The following is a 7,244-nucleotide window of genomic DNA, read 5'->3' on the forward strand; positions in this document are numbered from 1 at the left end:
TTGGACATTTGCGTTCAGAATGACAGAATAATCCGATTTAGTAAAGGATTCGAATATGCAACATTTTCCATTAAAAAATTCAAATATGATGATTATATAACGAAACAATCAATCGTCAGAGCTACACATTAACAAGTACGAAATTTTATTTATTTTGAATTCTGTTCCCGAAATTTTAGAACAGTACAGAAATCTAGCACAAGCGAACTGTATTCCAATTCCTGACCCCATAGCAATCACTTCATCTGTACAAAGCGCGTTGTTTTTTCATTATTATACAGATTACAATTCTGAAGGAGTAAAAATTCGATTTGGAATTCGGCTCCCAAATATATATATACAAAAGTTCTGTTCCAAAAATGGAATACTTTCCGAGATTGATTTAAAATTTAACGAAGTTGAACAAATTTATCAGAGCTTAACATTTTTGGTAAATTATGTCACTTCGTTCCCAATGAGCTATCCTTATTTAGTAAACAAGTAGTCGTATCATGTGATACATGTATTATTCAAAAACCATATTTGGTTTCTATTCACGCATTGATGTTCCTGCTTCGTATACGAGCATCATTTTATAACAACTTCTTCCATATTCGGATACATTAAATGATTTCAATTTCCTGTTTCGGTTACTAACGTCAGTTTTTCTACAAAATATTTCCTTCTTTGGTTACTTTGTTCTTATTGGACGGAATTCACTATAAATAGGAGCGACAAAGTTAGATTTCATCATTCTCTTTCATTTCCTCAAAATTAATTTCACCTCTGTTCCTCATCGTCCTGCTAACTATTCTTCAAAACTTTATACAATTGAGTTCCTACATTCACATTCTTCTTATCTACAGATCTTACTTCAGTTGTAACGTTTATCTGTTTCTAACTTAGATATTCTTTTTGTCCTACTATAAAGTGAAATTTGTTGCTTTCTAACTTACTCTCTACTTGACAGTTTTCAATACGTTCATTTACAAACTGCTTTTGTTTCTAAAAAATGCACTTCTATCAACTCATCTGAACAAAATGGAGTTTACTGTGCAAAACAACAGTCTTCTGTACTCATTTTCCTTCACTGAGGAGACTGCTCGGATAAGTATTAAAGACTTATCAAACGGATTATATGAGACTGTAATGACTTTACCCATCACTGTGTGGCATATTATTGAACACCAGCGACAACAGTTCGACACCTATCATCAGGGTCAGGTTCCAATTACGGAGAATCAGCTTGGAACTCAAGCGATGGGACACGAGGTTGCTGTTATTAGTGGGCACCACTATCCCCACGTTGCTGGGACAGAATTTCCACCTACCTACGTCGCTGGCAACATTCAATATACTTTCCCTTGGGAAGAAGGGCAAATTCCCAACTCTTGGTTCTCTAGCCCGGATGTAAATCAAGTTTTGAGTTCAGTGGAGGAGTCAGGGAATTTGCTTCAAACTGTGTCAAGCTTTGATGGGAGCGAGCTAAGTGTTGATACTAGCACTTGGACAGCAAATGAACAGCAGAACTTTGATCCGGCACAGTACTATGGTTCTACTGATATGTCGACTACTCCATCAATGACAACACCTTCCATAGAGGATGGAACGGCGCACAATCCAATTTTGCTGACTGATGAAAATTCAACAACTTCAATCAGCGTTCAACCAACTGATCCTCCAGTAATATTTGAACGTTCTAGACCTTTTGGGAATGAGATTCAAAACTTACCAGAGTATGTTGTGAGAACTCTGTTTGAATAGATTCGAGTTGGTACAATTTTGCGGCTTCATTTGTAATCGTTCTTAACGGAAAAGTAGTATGTTGATTTATACATTTTCCTGGTGATGTATTTAAACATTCTTTATAATATAATTTTTCTCATGTGAGCTTTCTTTTCTAAACCCGTTCACAAGGATATAATCAAACAAAACTTTGAATTTTGAAACTTCGTTACAAAACTTGATATTTAACGGAAATAGCATTATCAAAACTCGACATTTAACAAAAGTTTTTGATCAAAAATTTGATATTTAAGAAAAAAAACTGAGCAGAAATTTGATTTCTAAGAAAAAAACCTGTATGAAAACTCGATTTTTAAGTTGTCATAGAAAAAGAAAACTTGTCATTTTACAAATTAAAAATCTCTTCCTTTTGTGCGTTAAATTATACCGTAAACTGGTGAAAATCAGGAAAAAATTTGCGCTCTATTGTATCCAATTGGAAACTGTTTTTTGATATTTAAACAAAAAGATTGAATGAAAACTCGACATTTAACAAAAATTTCGTTGAGAAAACTCGACTTTTATTAAAATAAATTGTTCCAAAACCCAACAGTTAACAAAAATTTTTGTGAGAAAACTCGACTTTTAAAAGAATAATTTGTTACAAAACTTGACATTTAACAGATTAGAGGTATCAATTTAAACATTTAAGAAAAAGATTGTAAAAAAAGAGAAATTGAATTTTCTTGATTTTTAAACCAAACATAAAACTGATACTATGTAAATAATTGTGATGCAATTACAAATTTATTACTTTCTAATTTCAAGATATAACAGAGAATTATCAATTAAGCCATGGCCGTCTAACAAACAGACAACAATTTTTATCAATTCACCCTCATATTTTGAGTTTTTAAGAGATTGAATTCTGTCCAGAAAAGAAGATCCCATTGTTTGTGTGCTTACATTTCGTTGTTCAGCGCGCAGTAGATGTCTCTTGAACTTCTTTCTACTCAATCTTTTTTTAGACACACTAGGTAACTTCTCAACATATTTGTTCTCATAATTGTGTTGTACTGCTCTGTCTAACTGAGTAAAGACAAGTCCCGATTCTTCCAAAATATTGCCAAAAAATTGATGTTTATATAATGTATATAAACAATCAACTGTCTGATATAAATAGGAGAGATCTTCCAGTTTTTGAAGCAAGTCTCCGATGGAGAAAGAAATGAGAACAATGTGATATCGACAGGTTTTCAGGGGACAGAAACTGTTGTGTGAAGCAACAACATATTCACTTGTAAGAATATATGGTCTATAATCTTTGACAGATACAGATATAAACAACGCCTTTTCACAGAATTTTTTGTAAAAGTGTGGTAAAACCTGACACATAACTGCTGCCATTCTGTAATATTATTTAGTTCTAAAGAAATTGATTTCCTTATTTGAACTTAAATTCCAAATAAGGAAACTAATTTATTTATTATAAATAAAACCAAATTCCAAATAAGGAAATCAACTTATAAATTATAAAGGAATTCAAATTCCAAATAAGGAAACTAATGAAATTGTTATGTGCAATTTAAAATCTCATTTGAACTATGAATCAATTCAAGAAACAGCGGATTAATAAATTTCGATGTTTTACTTGTTCAAAATATTTTCGTCACTACTTCTCTCTAATGCAACGCAGACGTGCTAAACACAAAGACTCTTTTTCTATAATGATTCAAAAGTTTTCTTTATTGAAAATTTCTGATTAGAAATCCTTTTAAGGAAGAATTCTAAATAGACACATTTTTCTCTTCCTTTTTAGGAAATTGTGCGAAAACAATGATGTCATTAGCATAAAAGGAAATTCTGCGTTGTAGAGGCCCTTAATTTTTTAAGCAAATCATTTAATCAACTTCTCGCAGCTTACTCAAGTTACGTAAATGTCTCTCTCCAAAGTATCTCCTTGTTACTCGAGCGCTCCATCAATGTTTACAGATTCACAACCTAAATTGGGTACTGATTCCGTCCCATTTTATATTGACTTTGGTTCTCATCCAAACAGATTTGGGAGATTTACTGTGTCCCAAATATTTAGAAATGGACAAAATTACTCGGAACCAACTTTTCAAGTCTTTAAAAAAGATAGATGTGGAACATTTGAAAAGTAGCAACAACTGAGAATTGGAGATTACGAATTCAAGAAATTTTGTCTTCTGAAGAACGATCTGTTGAATGGAGACTGGGAAATTCGAGAAAATCCAGCTCAATTTGAGAAGAACCCAAAAATGGAAGACGTGCTGCAACAATGTCACAAAGGAAGAGAGATCAGCATTGGAAAAAATCGAAGACTCTACGTTACCTTTATACAGTACGTTCAGGACAATCCAGCTTCAGTTTATGTCCAGATCCGACTATTTTGTCGCAAAGAGAGCAATGAGTTCAAGCAAGTGACTTACGTCAGCTATAAAATGGAAGAATTCAAGGAACTCATTGAAAATCTTAAAGACTTCTCTAATATTGAACAATGTACATTTCAATAACTACTGCTGCGCAATATTATGATGTTTTTTATATTGAATGATGAATATTTGGTGATTATATGTATTTGACTTTCAGTAAACATTTTTTCATTTGAAACTTTTTTCTTCTTAGAATGAGTTGGGATATTGGATGCTCTAGAAACATTTTCTTAAGTCTCAGAGATAAATCAAAAATTTTTCACGTCAGGTTACATCACGAGCTTAAAAGGTACTCATATACAGTTCTTGAAGCGCAAAATTTTCCCAATTTGGATAATTTAGACGTAGAGTCCCAAATTTCTGAATTCAAGTGGGTTATTCATAATGGGCTGCGCAGAACAACTCTAACATATCGTTCTGACAAACAAGAAATTTCCATTTCTCAACATCGCTGGAACGGATATCAGTGGAGTTTTCTTACAATGATTGATTTGAAAAAAGAGGAGTATAAAAATCTAGTAGATCATCTACCAACACTTCTTTCCTATATAGAAAATTACAAAAAGACTTGCATTATTTTGGACGAAACAACTCAGAGTTAATGAATATTGTTACTCTGGTAAACATTTTCAATTGTTACGGAAGCATACTTTCAATGTTCCCTACGAACGAAAAACGTAAAAACTGAACTGTTTTCTCGCAGCGTGTAAAATTTGGGACCGAAATGTCGATTTGGACGAAATTGATCAAAAGTTTCCTCACGGAGGAAGAATTGGATATGGAAACTCTCTTTTGGACTTTTTCTTAGCTAGATCAAAAATTTTTCGTCTACATGCAATTTTACATGATTCTGCTGGAGCTGTGAAAACAACAACAGACGAAGGACCAGGTTATTGCTACATGCTGCGGCAATTACCCAGCTCCTGTCTTCTAGGTCATATAACTGGATTATTCTTTTGTCTCTACATCAAAGTTTGTCATCCTCATATTTTTAAAATACTAGATTGTTAATCATTTGTCAATTATCTCAGCTAAAAAGAGGTTGACTCTCGTTGTGTTTGATATTGAGTGCTTGGAGGCAACAGTTGTCAAGGAGCTGGGAATTTTCAAGGACGGAATTGTGTTAGGATATACATTCCTCCCACCGAATGACTACAAGCCAACATTTCAAGCAAAGTGGAACACAAAGAATTTACATGGAATAAACTGGAATAATGGAAAAGTTGATTACTCAGATCTTCCAACAATAATTCATCAACATTGTTCTCCTACAACCGAATACTTTGCCAAAGGATTGGAGAAATGTAAAATCCTATCCAATTATTTGTGTAAGGATGTGGAAAATTTGGACGATTTTGGATGTCCAAAAGCCTCTAAGTTGATTTCCAACGAAGATACAATCTGGGAATGTAGTAACTACCCCTACCGACACAAGAAAACATTGCACTGTGCAGAGAAGAAAGCTTATGCTTATGGAACTTGGGTTCTTAATTTTTTTGACAAAATTTAATATTTGTAAAAATTTTTATATACTTTGATTGTAATGTATCATATTGTCTTTTAATTAATTTTTAAAATCATTTTTTTGCCTACAAAACATAGAAAAGTTGCTTCAAAAATGAGAAAGTTGAACAAATTTTGTCCTAGCGTTACACAGTTATTCTTCATTTCAATTCTGTCGTTTTTCCTAATTTTGAATTTATTCTCCTTTTTTATGCTTTCTGTTATTAATTCCTGTGAAGAGACAGTGTTTTGGCTGTCGCTGTTGTTTGTTTCTTTTTTATGTTTAGAAGCTTATCTCATTTTTTTAATTTATTTACATCACAATTCAGTTGAAACATTTTCTCTATCGTCTCAATGATTACGCTTAAATGACTGAGCATACAGATAAAGGATTAAATTTGGGTAATTTTGTCTTTGATGATAATAATCAGGAACGACAATCATGGAAATGTTTTGGACAGACTTGTAATAGGTCTCTAGTCGTTTTTCTGTCCCAATTTTTTGTTATACTCGTAATTCTGGTCTGTTGTATAGTACGAATAACATTGGCTACAACGTGTGAAGAAACAACAGTTTGGATTGCAATCCTTTCTAGTACAGTTGGTTATATTTTACCTTCACCTAAATTATGAACAAGATAATTTCCACAAAAGAACGAATTTTTATTTCATTGGTTGGTCCAAGCGGATCTGGGAAATCTCATCTTATACATGAATGGTTAACAATTGGAACTTTTCAACCAGAGTTCGACAAAATTTACTACTTCTATCAACATTATCAATCTCTTTATGGTTTAATGTCTAAAGATGTTAAAAATATTGAGTTCATAGAAGGAGTTGACTTTGAGTTTATTCAAAACCTCCCAAATAACGGAACAAAGTATCTGTTAATTTTTGACGACTCTTGTGAGGAGATTTCCAGCTCTAAAGATTTCGTTAAAATTGCAACAGCTGGAAGACATAAAGGACTCAGCACAATATACATCAAACACAATTTATTTCATCAGAGTAGATTAGGAAGAGATATAGAGTTACAAAATACTCATATCGTCTTGTTCAAATCTCCTAGAGATGTACTGCAAATAAACACTCTGAGCCAACAGTTGGGATTAGGTTCACAATTAAAAGATTGGTATACCAAAGCAACTTCTATTCCTTATGGTCATTTACTTATTGATTTAACTCCCAAAACAGTCGACTCTCTTCGATTTTGTACAAATAGTGGATCGATTCCTTCAATTTTTTTCCTTCCACAACATAAACAGCAGACCACATTTTTGAGTGATGAGCACACAACATCTCTCTACTCTGACAACGTTCCAAAGTTATTCCCGGAACTTCAAAAGAACTTACCTAAAAAATTGTCCGAAAGAATTTATTCAGTTCCTAAACGAGTGCATCGTAAACATGCTCAGAGGAGAACTGCAAGATATTCAAAAACGAGACGTAAAAAAGTATCAAGACGAAATTCATCAGCTTATTCTAAAAAGAACTGGAATAAATAAAAGGAGAGCAATTTTAAGTTCAAGGAAAGGAATAGAACTCATATCAATTCTAACTCCGTCTATCATTAACCGTCTTT

Source organism: Convolutriloba macropyga, chromosome 8, assembly GCF_964194025.1.
Source record: "Convolutriloba macropyga chromosome 8, txConMacr16.3, whole genome shotgun sequence".
Taxonomy (NCBI): Eukaryota; Metazoa; Xenacoelomorpha; order Acoela; family Convolutidae; genus Convolutriloba; species Convolutriloba macropyga.